General features: G+C 53.7%; 1 protein-coding gene across 1 annotated transcript in view; it reads right to left on the reverse strand.

The window, feature by feature from the left end:
- hmgcs1 (3-hydroxy-3-methylglutaryl-CoA synthase 1 (soluble)) overlaps positions 1 to 14,906 on the reverse strand; it is a 52,923-nt gene extending 38,017 nt beyond the window's left edge. Inside the window, exon 1 of the mRNA XM_048527903.2 lies at positions 14,713 to 14,906. The gene's annotated coding sequence lies outside the window, so the exon portion shown is untranslated. The remainder of the gene's footprint in view (positions 1 to 14,712) is intronic.
- Between the last annotated feature and the right edge of the window lie 3,789 nt (positions 14,907 to 18,695).

Raw genomic sequence — 18,695 nt, forward strand, 5'->3', positions numbered from 1 at the left:
GTGAGTCTCCATTACCTCAAAGACCACTTGCATTTCTGAAGCTTCTTTTACAAGCTCAGAACATTCCAACATAAATTACAAGCAATAGAGTATTTTTGAAGTATTTTCACCATTGTAGATATATTCTGTATGAACTTGCTCAGGGATGTCATGACACACACTTTTACAACAAGTAGGACTTGACCCTTGGCCTCAGAACCCAGAGGTAGGGATACTATCTCTGCACCGCATTTCATTGTTGTAGTGTCGGAAACACAGAAGCCAATTTACACACAAACGTGATAACGATCAGATAATCTATTTTAGTGACATTAAGAAAACAGATCAAGCCCCGATTTAATCCTCATTTCATAGATAGCACCTCTGACAATAAAAAAACTCTTAGAACTGCACTGGAGTATCAGCATTGTTTTAGGATTTGAACTCTCAATGCTGTGACTCAAGAAGCAAAAGTGACTCAAGGGCAACACTGAATAATGGTGAGATAGTTAGAACTGCCAATGCTGGAGTCAGAGATAACACAGTGTGAAGCTGGAGGACCACAGCAGGCCAGGCAGCATCAGAGGAGCAGGGAAGTTGACATTTTGGATTAGGACCATTCTCCTGCTGTGCTCTGCCAGATCCACGCTATGTTATCCCTGAATAATGGTGAGTCTATGAAATATGCTCACCAGTGCAAGAAAATTGTGGTGGTTTGTGATAGGCTTCAATGATGTGAACTGCTGGAATACATTTTGTGACCCTGCACAGAGAACATGAAAAGTCAAGAACACAGAGGAAAGATTGGACGGCTAATGAATGATATGTGATCTGTCACAAAAAGAAATTCAGGTGATTTTCATAAAAGGTTGGTTTAGAGTGGTAACAGGTGAGCGAATCTATTCAGTCATCACTGCCAATGCTGAGTTGAATAATAAGAATTTAATTGCGGCTGTAATTCCTGTTGATATATGTTCCACAGTCTAACATTCCAGGACGTCAAAAGTACAGACACAAAACACGTTATCAATACCAGCAGCATAAGCAAAAGTGCAAACAGAATGGGGCTTTAATAAACATGGCAAAAAACTGGGCTTGACTCTCAATGACAATGTCTATTTTCTTTCTAAACAAGATGATCAACTTTCACCTAGTTCAGCAGATCAGAAGTTCAGTTATATTAGACCACAGCACATACTGAAACTACATGGGAGACTATTACAACATATCTAAATACCAGAGCAGACTAAGCAAGAGGAAAAAAGCAGAGATAATGGCAACTGCAGATGCTGGAGAATCCGAGATAACAAAGTGTGGAGCTGGATGAACACAGCAGGCCAAGCAGCATCTTAGGAGCAGAAAAAGCTGATGTTTCAGGCCAAGACCCTTCACCAGAAAAGGGGGATGGGGAGAGGATTCTGAAATAAATAGGGAGGAGAGGGGGAGGTGGACCAAAGATGGATAGAGGAGAAGATAGGTGGAGAGGAGAGTATAGGTGTGGAGGTCGGGAGGGGATAGGTCAGTCCGGGGAAGACGGACAGGTCAAGGGGGTGGGATGAGGTCAGTAGATACGAAATGGAGGTGTTGCTTGAGGTGGGAGGAGGGGATAGGTGAGAGGAAGAACGGGTTAGGGAGGCGGGGAAGAGCTGGGCTGGTTTTGGGATGCAGTGGGGGGAGGGGAGATTTTGAAGCTTGTGAAATCCACATTGATACCATTGGGCTGCAGGGTTCCCAATCGGAATAGGAGTTGCTGTTCCTGCAACCTTCGGGTGGCATCATTATGGCACTGCAGGAAGCCCAGGATGGACTTGTCGTCTAAGGAATGGGAGGGGGAGTTGAAATGGTTCACGACTGGGAGGTGCAGTTGTTTATTGCGAGACGAGCGGAGGTGTTCTGCAAAGCGGTCCCCAAGTCTCCGCTTGGTTTCCCCAATGTAGAGGAGACCACACCGGGTACAGTGGATACAGTATACTACATTGGCGAACATCTGTTTGATGTGGAAAGTCATCTTGGGGCCTGGGACGGGCGTGAGGGGGGAGGTGTAGGGGCAAGTGTAGCACTTCCTGCGGTTGCAGGGGAAAGTGCCGGGGGTGGTGGGGTTGGAGGGGAGTGTGGAGTGGACAAGGGAGTCCCGGAAAGAGTGGTCTCTCCGGAATGCAGACAAGGGTGGGGATGGAAAGATGTCTTTCGTGGTGGGGTTGGATTGTAGATGGCGGAAGTGTCGGAGGATGGTGCGTTGTATGCGGAGGTTGGTGGGGTGATATGTGAGGACTAGGGCGGTTCTCTTTTGGCGGTTATTGTGGGGGTAGGGTGTAAGGGATGAGGTGCGGGAAACGCGGGAGACTCGGTCGAGGGTGTTCTCGAAAACTGTGGGGGCAAGTTGCGGTCCTTGAAAAACGAGGGCATCTGGAATGTGGGGGAGTGGAATGCCTCATCCTAAGAGCAGATGCAGTGGAGGCAAAGGAATTGCAGGAAGGTAGGTGGGAGGAGGTGTATTCTAAGTAGCTGTAGGAGTTGGTGGGCTTGAAATGGACATCAGTTTCTACTTGGTTGCCTGAGATAGAGGCAGAGGGGTCCAGGAAGCTGAAGGATGTGTTGGACATGGTCCAAGTGAATTTGAGGTTGGGGTGGAAGATGTTGGTGAAATGAATGAACTGTTCGAGCTCATCTTGGGAGCATGAGGTGGCGCCGATACAATCATCAATGTAACGGAGTAAGAGGTGGGGTTTAGGGCAGTGTAGGCGCGGAAGAGGGACTGTTCCACGTAACCTACAAAGAGGCAGGCATAGCTTGGGCCCATGCGCGTACCCATGGCCACCCCCTTTGACTGTAGGAAGTGGGAGGAAGCGAAAGAGAAGTTGCTGAGGGTGAGGATGAGTTCGGCCAGGCGGATGAGGGTGTCGGTGGAGGGAGACTGGTTAGGTCTGCAGGACAGGAAGAAGCAGAGGGCCCTGAGGCCATCTGCACGGGGAATGCAGGTGTATAGGACTGGACATCCATGGTGAAAATGAGGTGTTGGGGACCAAATTGGAAGTTTTGGAGGAGGTGGAGGCAACCTCAAATTCACCTGGACCATCTCCAACACATCCCTCACCTTCCTGGACCTCTCTGTCTCTATCTCAGGCAACCACCTAGAAACTAGGGGTGGCACGGTGGGTCAGTGGTTGGCACTGCAGCCTCACAGCGCCAGAGACCCAGTTTTGATTCCCACTTCAGACGGCTGTCCGTGTGGAGTTAGCACATTCTCCTCGTGTCTGCGTGGGTTTCCTCCGGGTGCTCCGGTTTCCTCCCACAGTCCAAACATGTGCAGGTTAGGTGGATTGGCCATGCTAAATTGCCTGTAGTGTTCAGGGGTGTTTGGGTTATAGGGGGATGGGCCTGGGTGGGATGCTTCAAGAGGTGGTGTGGACTTGTTGGGCTGAAGAGCCTGTTTCCACACTGGAGGGAATTTAATCTAACCGATGTCCATTTCAAGCCCACCGACTCTCACTGCTACCTAGAGAATACACCTCCTCCCACCCACCTTCCTGCAAAAAATCCACCCCCTATTCTCAATTCCTTCACCTCCGCTGCATCTGCTCCCAGGATGAGGCATTCCACTCCCACACATCCCACATGCCTTCGTTCTGCAAGGACCGCAACATCCCCCCCGCACTGGTTGAGAACGCCCTTGGCCGAGTCTCCTGCATTCCCCGCAACTCATCCCTCTCACCCCACCCCCGCAATAACTGCCAAAAGAGAATTGCCCGAGTCCTCACATACCACCCCACCAACATCTGGATCCAACACAACATCCTCCGACACTTCTGCCATCTACAATCCAACGCCACCAAAGACATTTTTCCATCCCCACCCTTGTCAATGTGGATTTCACAAGCTTCAAAGTCCCCCCTCCCGCTATCGCATCCCAAAACCAGCTCAGCTCGTCCCCACCTCCCTCATCTGTCCTTCCTCTCACCTATCCCCTCCTCCCACCTCAAGCCACACCTCCATTTCGTACCTACTAACCCTATCCCACGCCCTTGACCTGTCCGTCTTCCCCGAACTGACCTATCCCTGCCCTTTCTCCCCACCTATACACTCCTCTCCACCTATCTTCTCCTCTATCCATCTTCGGTCCACCACCGCGCCCCCCCTCCTATTTACTTCAGAATCCTCTCCCCATCCCCCTTTTCTAATGAAGGGTCGAGGCCCAAAATTTCAGCTTTTGTGCTCCTAAGATGCTGCTTGGCCTGCTGTGTTCATCTAGCTCTACACTTTGTTATCTCGGAAAAAAGCAGAGCTTTCCTTCAGACTTTTTCCACTGCTGAGTTAGCGGACGTTGATTCATTACACACTAAACATACGGCATTGCAGTGGCCCATGCAGGTTAGAAGGTTGTAAGTCTTTTCTCCTATCAGTGCCACACTGTCTAGCGACTCTTGCTTCAAACTGTGTCCACACAGCTTTGATCTGCCCCACTTCCAAGGTCAGTAACCCTTTACCAGACCTGTAACATTGATTCTACTTACACCTCTACAGGTACTGCCAGGCCTACTGAATTTGATTGGATTCATGCCTCCAGTAAGATACATTATCAGAAAAGAAGAACAAAACCTGGCTCAGTAATGGTTGTGTTTCTGTAGTGAGGAGTGGAACACTGCCATCTTTCAGATGGAATATTAAACCAAGATCTGTTCTGCCACCCCTTGAGTGGATGTAAAAGATCTCTTGGCACTGTTGCGAAGAAAAACAGGGAGTTTTCCCTGATAGATAGCAAGAACTGCCAATGCTGGAGTCAGAGACAACAGTGTGGCGCTGGAGGAAAACAGCATGCCAGGCAGCATCAGAGCAGCAAGAAAGTTGATGTTCTGAGTTGGGATCCTTGGCATCATTCAAGCAAGGTCACAAAGAAAAATGATTTTGTCATTATCACATTTCTATTTCTGGGATCCTGCTGTGTACAAACTGATTTCCGAGTTTCTTCGATTAGAACAGGTAAAGGTACATTCCCTCAACAGGGAAAGTTGGGCAAAAAGAACCAGTATTCCCTGGATGACAAAAAGAGGCAAATTAAAAGAGAAAGAGCTAATTTTGATGTCAGATAGAAAATACAATTGTGAACCAGGCTGAATATCAAAGTTCAAAAAGGAAATTAATAAGCAAATAGGGTACGCAAGGAGAGAGTATGAAAAGAAACCAGCAGCAAACATAAAGGTAATCTCAAGTCTTTCTTAGTCAGATAAACAATAAGAGTGATTAAAGGAGGTGTGGAGCTGATTAAGGACTAAAACAAAAGGGACTGACACATGGAGTCAGAAGGTATACATCTGTCTTTACAAAGGAAAAAGATGCTACCTAGCCCATGGAAAAATAAAAGGCAATTCAGACACACAAAAAATTTAAAATTGAGAAGGAGAAAACATTTGATATGTACATGTATTTAACAGGAGCGGAGGAGATACAGAAATTATAGCGGAAATTGGGAAGGCAGCAGACATTAATGTTTCAGTTGTCTTTATATGAGTGGGTGTTGCCATAGGAATTGGAAATTACAAATGGTACACATTTTGTTCACAAAGAAAACATGTTAAGATATGCCCAGCAACTACAGTTAGTTTAATTTTGATGAGGGGAAACTTGCAGAAACAATATTTTGGGTCTAAATGAAGAAACATTTGGACAAAATAGGCCAATTAACAAGCCAGCAGGAATGTCATAAGGTAAAATCATATCTAGCTAACTTGTAGCTTTAGGAAAGATGATGAGAGGGTTGTTCACAGCATTGCTATTAATGTGGTGGACATGGACTTCCAGAAGGCATTGTATACAATGCCACACAACAGACTTGTGAGCAATGCTACAGCAAAAAATGTTGTAAGCAAAAGAGCAACACAGATATCACATCGTTTGACTCAGAAAACAGAGTAATTGTTAATAAATGTTTTCCAGTCTAGAGGAAGGAGTGTTGCAAATTCCCCAGGGATCATTGTTGGGATCTTTACTTTTCCTAATATATATATTAATAGCATGTACTGAGAACAATTTCAATGTTTACAGAAATTAAAATTAGAGGTATCCTGAACTGTGAGCAGGGCAAAGTAAATTTTCAAAAGGACAAGTTAATGGACCACCTGGACAGGTAGGTGATGGTATTCAATGTGATAGAACGTGAAGTGATTAATTAGGTAAACACGGAGAGATTTGTAGCTCAGGTTGAGGGTGTTGAGGTTAGTCGGCTCACCGAGCTGGTTTGATATTCCGCAGACATTGTGTTACCGTGCTGGGTAACATCATCAGCTCAACCTCCTATGAAGCGTCGTTGTGTTTTTCCACCTGTTTTTTAAACTCTGGAGTCCATTGAGCTGGAAAAAACTGTAAGTGGAGGGGTATGGGGGATGGTGGCCAATGGGATAACTTTAGTCTTACGAACTAAAATTTAAACATAAACTAAGTAAAATTTGCAGGCTCAATCCTCCTCTGTACCCAGAAACAAACCGTTGGGTTTAATTATTACAGTGTCTTGAGGCACAGTGGCTGTGTTCCTCACTAGCAAAACTGTGAAGTCTCATTCACCTCAGAGGTGTGCCACAGTATATCCAAACAAGTTGATTTTCAAGGGCTGCACAAGCATAGGGGGCTTTAGGTGTAGATGCACAAAGTCACTGAAGGTGGCTGTACAGTTGAAAGAGTGGTTAATAAAACATACACTACCCTTATCTTTATTAATAGAGTGCAAGAACAAACAGGTTATGTTGAATTTGTACAAAGTATTAGATTGGAATCAGCTGGAGTATAGTGTCTAGGTCTCGGCACTGTACTTTAGGAAAGATGTTAAGTCATTGGAAAGTGCAGAAAAGATTCACGAGAACGGTCCCAGGGAAGGGGAACTTCAGCTAAGATGAGATTGTTTTCTTTGGAGAAGACAGGATGACGAAATGTGATACAGGTGTTCACGAGATGCATCAATAGAGCAGAAACTGTTATCACAGGTGTAGAGATCAATGGCACAGATTTCAAGTAATAGGCAAAAAAAGTACAAGTAATAGGAATGTTATTTCCATGTTATAAGTGATTAACACGTGGAATGTGCTCCCCTATAGTGTGACAGAGGCAGAGACAGATTCACATGATGTATTCATCGTTGGCTGGGCCAGCATTTATTGCATAACCCTAGCTGCCCTTGAAAGGTGGATGTGAGCTACCCCCATCAACCACTATAGTCCATTTGCTATAGGTACACCCACAATGCCATTAGGGAGAGAGCTGCAGGTTTTGACCCAGTGACATGAGTGAACAGCGATAAACTTTCAAGTCAGGATGGTGAGTGGCCTGGAGGAAATTTGCAGGGGGTGGTGTTCCCATGTTTCTGCTGCCCTTGTCCTTCTCAATGGAAGTGGTCATGGTGAATTTCTGCACACTGCTATTACTGAGCAACGGAGGTGACGGGAGTGAATTCAGCACCAATTAAACAGGTTGCTTAAGCTTGGATGATGTCAAGCTTCTTGAGTGTTGTACCTAAGTGTGGAGAATTCTATCACACTCCTTTTATTAAAAAAATTGTTGATGGGATGTGGGCTTCCCTGGTCAACCAGCATTTACTGCCCATCCTGAGGAGCCCAGAGAACTGTAAAGGGTCAATTATATTGTTTTATATCTAGAGTCAGACTGAATAAGAATGGCAAATTTGCTTTCCAAAAGTACATTTGTGAAGCAGATGAGTGTTTACAGCAATAAACCGTGGCTAACAGGTCACAATCAGGCTAGCTATCATTTAAGCCAGATCTTTAATGGAATTCAAATTTTGTCATAAGAACATCAGAACTACCAGTAGGAATAGGCCATCTGGCCCCTAGAGCCTGCCCCGTCTTTTAATAAGGTCATGGCTGATTTTTTGTTTGAGACTCAGCTCCACTTCCCACCCACACACCATAACCCTTAATTCCTTAACTGTTCAAAAATTTATCTAGCCTTGCCTCAAACGCATTCAGCGGGGTAGCTTCAACCGCTTCACTGGGCAGGGAATTCCACAGATTCACAACCCTTTGGGTGAAGAAGTTCCTCCTGACATCAGTTCTACATCTGTTGCCCTTTATTTTGAGGCGATGCCCCCTAGTCCTAGTTTCACCTGCTAGTGCAAACAACCTCCCTGCCTCCACCGTATCTACTCCCTTTATAATCTTACATGTTTCTATAAGATCGCTCCTCATTCTTCCGAATCCCAATGAGTATAATCCCAGCCTACTCAGTCTCTCCTCATAATCCAACCCTCTCAGCTCTGGAACCAAACAAGTGAATCTCCTATGCACTCCCTCCAGTGCTAGTACATCCCTTCTCAAGTAAGGAGACCAAAACTGCACTCAGTACTCCAGGTGTGGCCTCACCAGGACCCTATACAGCTGCGGTATAGCCTCCCTGTTTTTAAGCTCCATCCCTCTAACAATCACAGACAAAATTCCATTTGCCTTTTTAATTACCTGCTGCACCTGCAATCCTACTTTTAGCGATTCATGCACAAGGACACCCAAGTCCCTCTGTACAGCAGCGTGTTGCAATTTTTAAAACATAGTCCATTTTGCTGTTATTCCAACTGCCTGATAGGATTCAAAACAATGTACCCAAAACATTCACCAGTGGTCCTGGATTACTAGTCCAATGATATCACCCACTATTCCACTACCGTCCCTCCAACTGCACGTGGCAGACTAGTTTTGGGAGTGAAGTGGTTGAGTTACTCGCCACAACATTCCTTATTCAATCCATTTGCCTGTCACCATCTCTATCTCCCCACCCCGATCTCCTTCTGCCTTCCCCATCATCTCTCTCTAGCCCCTCTCCAGTCACTCCTGCAAACTTCTCCTCTTCCTCCCTTACTCGCAACCCGCACCTTGATCTCCCACTTTCAGACAGCGCCCTTTCTCTCTGTCCATCTCCATTCCCCCGCCACTCTCCGTCCCTCCCTCACCCACTCCCACCCCTCCATTCCTTCACCCACTGACCCCCACCCTCGCCGTCCACCCCCTCAACCACTCCCCACCCTCCCTCCCTCTCCGTTCCCACCACCCACTCTCCCCTCTCTGCTCCCCTTCCTCTCCATTTCCCCCACTCACCCACTCCCCCAGTCTCCATTACCCCCCTCACCCACTCCACCCCCTCTCCGTTTCCCCCATCACCCACTCCCCCCCCTCTCCGTTCCCCCCTCACCCACTCCCCCCCCTCTCCGTTCCCCCCTCACCCACTCCCCACCACTCCGTTCCCCCCCTCACCCGTTCCCTCCCTCACCCACTCCCACCCTTCACTCACTCCCACTCTCTCTCTCTCTCTCTCTCTCTCTCTCTCCGTCCCCCCGACCCACTCACCCCCATTCCATCCCCACCCACTCTCCATCCCCCAACCCCTCCTTCCATCCCCCACACTCCCCCCTTTCCATACCCACCCACTCCCCCACCACACTCGCCCCCCCCGTCCACCCACTCTCCCCCCCCAACACTCGAACCCCCGTCCACCCACTCGCCCCTCGGTCCACCCACTCTGCACCCCCCACGTCCACCCACTCGCCCCTCGGTCCACCCACTCTGCACCCCCCGACACTCGCTCCCCCCGTCCACCCACTCCTCCCCCCTACACTCCCCCCCCGTCCACCCACTCCTCCCCCACACTCCCCCCCCCCCCGTCCACCCACTCTCCCCCCCACACTCCCCCCCCCCGTCCACCCACTCTCCCCCCCACACTCGCACCCCCCGCCGTCCACCCACTCTCCCCCCCCACACTCGACCCCCCCGTCCACCCACTCTCCCCCCCAACACTCGACCCCCCCGTCCACCCACTCTCCCCCCCCACACTCGACCCCCCCGTCCACCCACTCTCCCCCCGACACTCGCCCCCCCGTCCACCCACTCTCCCCCCGACACTCGCCCCCCCGTCCACCCACTCTCCCCCCCACACTCGCACCCCCGTCCACCCACTCTACCCCCCACACTCGCCCCCCCCGTCCACCCACTCTCCCCCCCACACTCGCAACCCCCGTCCACCCACTCTCCCCCCCACACTCGCAACCCCCGTCCACCCACTCTCCCCCCAACACTCGCCCCCCCCCCTCTCCGTACCCCCCGTCCACCCACTCTCCCCCCCACACTCGCACCCCCCTCTCCGTTCCCCCCGTCCACCCACTCTCCCCTCTCTGCTCCCCTTCCTCTCCATTACCCCCCTCACCCACTCCACCCCCTCTCTCCGTTCCCCCCTCACCAACTCCACCCCCTCTCTCCGTACCCCCCTCACCCACTCCACCCCCTCTCCGTTACCCCCTCACCCACTCCCCCAGTCTCCATTAACACCCTCACCCACTCCACCCCCTCTCTCCGTTTCCCCCTCACCCACTCCACCCCTCTCTCCGTTTCCCCCTCACCCACTCCACCCCCTCTCTCCGTTCCCCCTCACCCACTCCACCCCCTCTCTCCATTTCCCCTCACCCACTCCACCCCCTCTCTCCGTTCCCCCTCACCCACTCCACCCCCTCTCTCCGTTCCCCCCTCACCAACTCCACCCCCTCTCTCCGTTCCCCCCTCACCCACTCCACCCCCTCTCCGTTCCCCCCTCACCCACTCCCCCAGTCTCCATTAACCCCCTCACCCACTCCACCCCCTCTCTCCATTCCCCCCTAACCCACTCCACCCCCTCTCCGTTCCCCCCTCACCCACTCCCCCAGTCTCCATTAACCCCTCACCCACCCTCTCCGTTCCCCCTCGCCCACTCCCCCAGTCTCCATTAACCCCCTCACCCACCCTCTCCGTTCCCCCCTCGCCCACTCCCCCAGTCTCCATTAACCCCCTCACCCACTCTCTCCATTCCCCCCTCTCCCACTCCACCCCCTCTCTCCGTTCCCCCCCTCACCCACTCCACCCCCTCTCTCCGTTCCCCCCTCACCCACTCCACCCCCTCTCTCCGTTCCCCCCTCACCCACTCCACCCCCTCTCTCCGTTCCCCCCTCACCCACTCCACCCCTCTCTCCGTTCCCCCCTCACCCACTCTCTCCGTTCCCCCCTCACCCACTCCACCCCTCTCCGTTATCCCCTCACCCACTCACCCCCCTCTCCGTTCCCCCCTCACCCACTCCCCCCCTTCTCCGTTCCCCCCTCACCGTTCCCACCCTCTCTCTCTACGTCCCCCCCACCCACTCACCCCCATTCCATCCCCACCCACTCTCCATCCCCCAACCCCTCCTTCCATCCCCCACACTCCCCCTTTCCATACCCACCCAATCCCCCACGACACTCGCCCCCGTCCACCCACTCCGCCCCCCACACTCTCACCCCCCCGTCCCCCACTCCCCCCCACACTCACACGCCCCCGTCCCCCACTCCCCCCCACACTCACACGCCCCGTCCCCCCACGCCCCCCACACTCACACGCCCCCGTCCCCCCACACTCACACCCCCCCGTCCCCCACTCCCCACCACACTCACACCCCCCCGTCCCCCCACTCCCCACCACACTCACACCCCACCGTCCACCCAATCCCTCCCACACTCACATCCCCCGTCCACCCACTCCCCCCGACACTCACCCCCCCCCCCCGTCCACACACTCGCTGCCCCCGTCCACCCACTCTGCACCCCTCCACGTCCACCCACTCTCCCCACCCCGTCCACCCACTCCCCCCCCACTCTCCCCCCCACCCACCCTCTGACCCCCACCCCACCCACTACTCCATCCCGTCCACCCACTACTCCCCCCGCTCTACCCACTACTCCCCCCGTCCACCCACTCCCCACCCACTACTCCCCCCGTCCACCCACTCCCCACCCACTACTCCCCCCGTCCACCCACTCCCCCCCCCACTCTGCCCGTCCAACTACTCCCCCCCCACTCTCCCCGTCCACCCACTCCCCCCCCACTCTCCCCCCACTCTGCCCGTCCAACTACTCCCCCCCCCCCACTCTCCCCGTCCACCCACTCCCCCCCCCACTCTCCCGTCCACCCACTCCCCCCCCCCCACTCTCCCCGTCCACCCACTCCCCCCCCCACTCTCCCCGTCCACCCACTCCCCCCCCCAACTCTCCCCGTCCACCCACTACCCCCCACCCACCCACTACTGCCCCCACCTACCCACTCCCCCACCACGCTCCCCCCACCCACCCACTACTCCCCCCGTCCACCCACTCCCCCCCACCCCACCCACTCGCTCCACCCACTCCCCCCCACCCACCCACTACTCCCCCCGTCCACCCTCTCCCCCCACCCACCCACTACTCCCCCCGTCCACCCTCTCCCCCCACCCACCCACTACTCCCCCCGTCCACCCTCTCCCCCCACCCACCCACTACTCCCCCGTCCACCCTCTCCCCCCACCCACCCACTACTCCCCCCGTCCACCCTCTCCCCCCACCCACCCACTACTCCCCCGTCCACCCTCTCCCCCCACCCACCCACTACTCCCCCCGTCCACCCTCTCCCCCCACCCACCCACTACTCCCCCCGTCCACCCCTCTCCCCCCACCCACCACCCACTACTCCCCAGTCCACCCACTACTCCCCCCGTCCCCCCACCCACCACCCACTACTCCCCCAGTCCACCCACTACTCCCCCCGTCCACCCACTCACCCCCCGCCCACCACTACTCCCCCCGTCCACCCACTCCCCCTCACTCTCCACCCCGCCCATCCACCCACTCCCCCCCCACTCTCCACCCCACCCCACCCTCCCCCCACCCCACCCACCCCACCCCACTCTCCCCCCCACCCCACCCCACTCTCCCCCCCACCCCACCCACCCACCCCACCCCACTCTCCCCCCCACCCCACCCCACCCCACTCTCCCCCCCACCCACCCCACCCCACTCTCCCCCCCACCCCACCCCACCCCACTCTCCCCCCACCCCACCCCACCCCACCCACCCCACTCTCCCCCCCACCCACCCCACCCACCCACCCACCCCACCCACCCACCCACTCTCCCCCCCACCCACCCCACCCCACCCACCCCACTCTCCCCCCCACCCCACCCCACCCACCCCACTCTCCCCCCCACCCCACCCCACCCACCCCACTCTCCCCCCCACCCCACCCCACCCACCCCACTCTCCCCCCCACCCCACCCCACCCCACCCACCCCACCCCACCCACCCCACTCTCCACCCCACCCCACCCCACCCCACCCCACCCCACCCCACCCCCCCACCCCACCCCACCCACCCCACTCTCCACCCCACTCTCCCCCCCACCCCACCCCACCCCACTCTCCCCCCACCCCACCCCACTCTCCCCCCCACCCCACCCCACCCCACTCTCCCCCCCACCCCACCCCACTCTCCCCCCCACCCCACCCCACCCCACTCTCCCCCCACCCCACCCCACCCCACCCCACCCCACTCTCCCCCCCACCCCACCCCACCCCACCCCCACCCCACTCTCCCCCCCACCCCACCCCACCCCACCCCACCCCACTCTCCCCCCCCACCCCACTCTCCACCCCACCCCACCCCACCCCACCCCACTCTCCACCCCACCCCACCCCACCCCACTCTCCACCCACCCCACTCTCCCCCCACCCCACCCCACTCTCCCCCCCACCCCACCCCACCCCACTCTCCCCCCACCCCACCCCACCCCACCCCACCCACTCTCCCCCCCACCCACCCCACCCCACCCCACTCTCCCCCCCACCCCACCCCACCCCCCACCCCACTCTCCCCCCCACCCCACCCCACCCCACCCCACTCTCCCCCCCACCCCACCCCACCCCCCACCCCACCCCACCCCCCACCCCACCCCACCCCACTCTCCCCCCCACTCTCCCCCCCACCCCACTCTCCCCCCCACCCCACCCCACCCCACTCTCCCCCCCACCCCACCCCACCCCACTCTCCCCCCCACCCCACCCCACTCTCCCCCCCACCCCACCCCACCCCACTCTCCCCCCCACCCCACCCCACCCCACTCTCCCCCCCACCCCACCCCACCCCACTCTCCCCCCCCACCCCACCCCACCCCACTCTCCCCCCCACCCCACCCCACCCCCCACCCCACCCCACTCTCCCCCCCACCCCACCCCACCCCCCACCCCACCCCACCCCACTCTCCCCCCCACCCCACCCCACCCCCCACCCCACCCCACTCTCCCCCCCACCCCACCCCACCCCCCACCCCACCCCACTCTCCCCCCCACCCCACCCCACCCCCCACCCCACCCCACTCTCCCCCCCCACCCCACCCCACCCCACCCCACTCTCCCCCCCACCCCACCCCACCCCCCACCCCACCCCACTCTCCCCCCCACCCCACCCCACCCCCCACCCCACCCCACCCCACTCTCCCCCCCACCCCACCCCACCCCACTCTCCCCCCCACCCCACCCCACCCCACTCTCCCCCCCACCCCACCCCACCCCACTCTCCCCCCCACCCCACCCCACTCTCCACCTCCCCGTCCACCTACTCCTCCTTCCCCCTCCCCCACCTTCCTTTCACTCCCTCAGTCCCCCCTTTCTTTCTCTCTCTCACTCACACCCCTTTTTGTCTCTCCGTCCCTCACTACCCCCTTTCTCTCCCTCCACATTCCCCCCCTCCCCCACCTTCCTTTCACTCCCTCAGTCCCCCCTTTCTTTCTCTCTCTCTCACTCACACCCCTTTTTGTCTCTCCGTCCCTCACTACCCCCTTTCTCTCCCTCCACATTCCCCCCCTCCCCGTCTCTATTTCATCCCCGTTTCCCTCTGAAACCCCGACCCCCCGTTCCGGGTCCCCGTTGCCCCTGGTTACCTGGCCAGGCCGCCGCCTCTCCCTGGGATCCTCCCACTCTCCTGAGGAACCTCAGGCCGCTGCTCTCGATGGATAAAGATGATGAATAATTAAGATTAGCGTTTTTTTACTGTTGGGAGCAATAATAACTTAAATGCGTCTATTCCACTCGCGACCTCCGGTAGCGGTTCATGGGCGCCGCCATTTTGGACAGGGGTGGCAGCCACACTGCGCACGCGCTGCAATAGGGATCACTGGGAACTGCAGAATTAGCAAAAAAAATCACCAAAATCAACAGAAGTGAACCAAAGCAGCAAAAAAATCAACAAAAGCATCAAAAAATCAGCAGAATCATTAATATCTGTAAAGAAAATCACCAAAATCTGGAAAACGCCGCAAAATGTTCACCCAAATCAGCAAATAATCACAAAGTTCTGCAAAAAAAAACCCACAGGAGAAAAAACTCACCAAAACAAACCATGGAAAATCAACATAAGAATTTATTAAAACTTCTCCAAAAAAAAAATCAAAAGCAGCGAAGAAACCCAATAAAAACCAGCAAAATACCTCAAATCCGACCAAACTCAGCAGTCAGCAAGAAAATCAGCAATAAATCACAAAACACAACAGAAAATCAGCAAAATCACCAAAATCTGAAACAAAATTACCAAAAAGAGCAAAATCAGAGATAGCAGGAACTTCATATGCTGGCATCAGAGATAACACAGAGTGGAGCTATAGGAATACTGTGCAGGTAGCATCAGAGGAGCAGGAAAGTTGACGCTTCGGTTCGGGATCCATCAGAAAAACCTACGCACCCCAGAATAGTTTTTTAGAAGAAGGACTAAAAGACAAAAGGCAGGAAAACATTCTAAAATTAAATAGCAAAGAAACCAAAAAATCACCACATATCAGCAGAATAACATAAACCACCAAAAAGATATCAGATATCAGTGTAGGCTACCAAAAGTTCACAAAGAATTGTGAAAATATACATCCAATGATAGAGATCGAAAGAGGAAAGCGGTTCTGCAGAGGGAACATGAACAGCTAGGGGCTAAATTACAAAGCAGAACTAAAAAGGTAATAGTCCATAACAGAGAGGCAGTGAGTATGGTAAGGGTCAAGTATTAAACTTCAGATGAGGGAACAACTATGAGAAGGGAAGCAATCACTACAGAACTGAGGATATTGTACTTAAATGCACGCAGTATCTGAATCAAAATAAATTAACTAGTCATAGATGCCTACAGTGTGAAAACAGGTCATTCAGCCCATCATATCCACATCAACCCTTCAAAGGCCGGTGATTGAAATAACGTCAGCCAGGTCGACGTCACAGAATATGAGTTCCCCGATTGGGGCTGTTAGTCTGGCCCAATTAGGGTCTCCTGGCTGACACATATAAACGGGAGTGTCGGGGGTTCTGCTCACTCTAGCAGCCAGCTGGGTTAGTGTCATGTATTTTTTCCTTTATTCATTACTGGGATGAAGGCATTCCTGACCAGGCAGCTTTTAGTGCCCATCCGTAAACACCCAGAGAGCAGTTCACAGTCAACCACATTGCTATTGATCTGGAGTCACTTGCAGGCCACACTAGGTAGGGATGGCAGATTCCTTCCCTAAAAGACAGTAATGAAACTGATGGGTTTTTTTTCTGACAATTGACAATAGATTCATGGTCATCATTAGATTCTTAATTCCAGATATTGTATTGAATTCAGATTCCAACATCTGCCATGGTAGGTTTCAAGCCTGGGTCCCCAGATGTTATCTGGGTCTCTGAATTAACAGTCCAGCAATAATACCACTAGGCCATTGCCTCCCTGATGCAAAGCGCAACTTGGTGAATAGTATATCTGCCTTTGTGGAGTTATTTCACACATCGTTCCCTATCACCTTACATTCTCCATGGCGAACCCACCTAATCCACACATATCTGAACACTACGACCAATTTCGCATGGCCAATTCACCTACCTGCACATCTTTCGACTGTGGGAGGAAACCAGAGCACCCAGAGGAAACCCACAGAGACACAGGGAGCAAGTGCAAACTCCATGCAGACAGTTGCCTCAGGTTAGATTTGTACCCAGGTTCCTACTGCTATGAAACATAGTGCTAAACACTGAGCCACTGCACTGCCCCAAAGTCAGATTTTTAGTGCAGATTTAAATTGATAAGTATGATGTTGTGGCTGAGGGGATCAAGGTGATTAACTAAATATCCAAGGATACACGTACTGTCAAAAGGACAAGCATTTGGAGTGCACCAGCAGTGTACTAGAACTTCAAGAAAACCCAGGGCAGAAGTGCTAAGGAGAAAGTGTGGCAAAGCTGAAAGATCTGAATGTGGATAAGTCACTTGGACCAGACAGGTGTTCAGAGATAATGGGAACTGCAGATGCTGGAGAATCCAAGATAACAAAGTGTGAAGTGGACCAGACAGGTGTTCAGAGATAATGGGAACTGCAGATGCTGGAGAATCCAAGATAACAAAGTGTGAAGCTGGATGAACACAGCAGGCCAAGCAGCATCTTAGGAGCACAAAAGCTGACGTTTCTGGCCTAGACCCTTCATCAGAGAGGGGGATGGGGAGAGGGTTCTGGAATAAATAGGGAGAGACAGGGAGGCGGACCGAAGATGGATAGAGGAGCGTCAGGACATGGTCAAGCAGTTTCAAGGCCGATGAGATTACGAGAGTTGCAGTGCGAGAGAGATTCCCTGACCCTCACCCCATCCCTCTCTCTGATGAAGGGTCTAGGCCCAAAACGTCAGCTTTTGTGCTCCTGAGATGCTGCTTGGCCTGCTGTGTTTATCCAGCGTCAAACTTTTTTATCACGACAACAATTCTGTTGTTTTTATATCATTTTCTTAACTGCTTACATACTCGCTCCTCTATTTCCTGGTGGCTATTGGGAGGCTGATAGTATAACCCTATCATAGTTATTGCACCTTTCTTAATCCCATGTTTTATCCACATGACCCCTCCAAGATGTCCTTTCTTAGAACAGCTGTGACGTTCTCCTTAATCTGTAATGCATCTCCTCCACCCCTTTTACATCCTTCTCCATCTCGCCTGAAGAATCTAAACCCTAGAATGTTGAGTTGCCTGTCCTACCATTCTCTTAAACAAGTTTCATACCAGATACATTGTCATGGTCTCAAGTACTAATTCAGGGTCCAAGCTCATCTGTTTCACCCGTTGTACTCCTTACATTAAAAACTAAACACTTGGGATTGCTAGTCCCGCCACGTTCATTAATCTGACCATGCCTGCTCTTCCCACTCGACTTATCCACCAATCTTTCCTCAATCATGGCACACGCTAATCTACTGCCCTGCATGCACCCCTCGCCACCCCCCTCTCTCTCTCTCTCACACACACACACACACACACACACACACACACACACACACACACACACACACACACACTTTCTCACGCACACGCATTTAAGCCAAGTGGCAGGAGGAACCACCCTGCCAGTAAATTGATGTCCCTCCATTTTAGATGTAACCTGCCTTTACTGCACAGGTCTCTCTTTCCCTGAGAGATCCCTTGATCCACATATCTGACTCCCTCCCTCCTACACCAGCTCTTTAGCCACATATTCAAATGAATTAACTTCCTCCTTCTGGTCTCACTAGCACGTGGCACAGGAAATAAATTCAAGATCATAAGTTGAGACGTTTTCAATTTCTTACGTAAGTCCCTGAACTCCCTTTACATCTCTCTTCCTGCCTATGTTGTTAGTACCAATATGGACCACATCTGGCTGCCCACCTTTCCTTCAGAATATCCTGTGCTCACTCAGAGATATCCTTGACCATGGCACCAGGGAGGTAACACCATAGCAGAGTCTTGCTTATGCCACAGACATGCCGATCTGTGCCCTGGCTGTAAAGTCCTGTATCGCTACTGCTCACCTATACGCTGACCCTTCCTGCCATACAACAGAGCCAGTCGTGGTGCCACTAATCTGGCTTTCCTCCGAGGGGCCTT

The sequence above is a fragment of the Stegostoma tigrinum genome, chromosome 3, assembly GCF_030684315.1.
Source record: "Stegostoma tigrinum isolate sSteTig4 chromosome 3, sSteTig4.hap1, whole genome shotgun sequence".
Taxonomy (NCBI): Eukaryota; Metazoa; Chordata; class Chondrichthyes; order Orectolobiformes; family Stegostomatidae; genus Stegostoma; species Stegostoma tigrinum.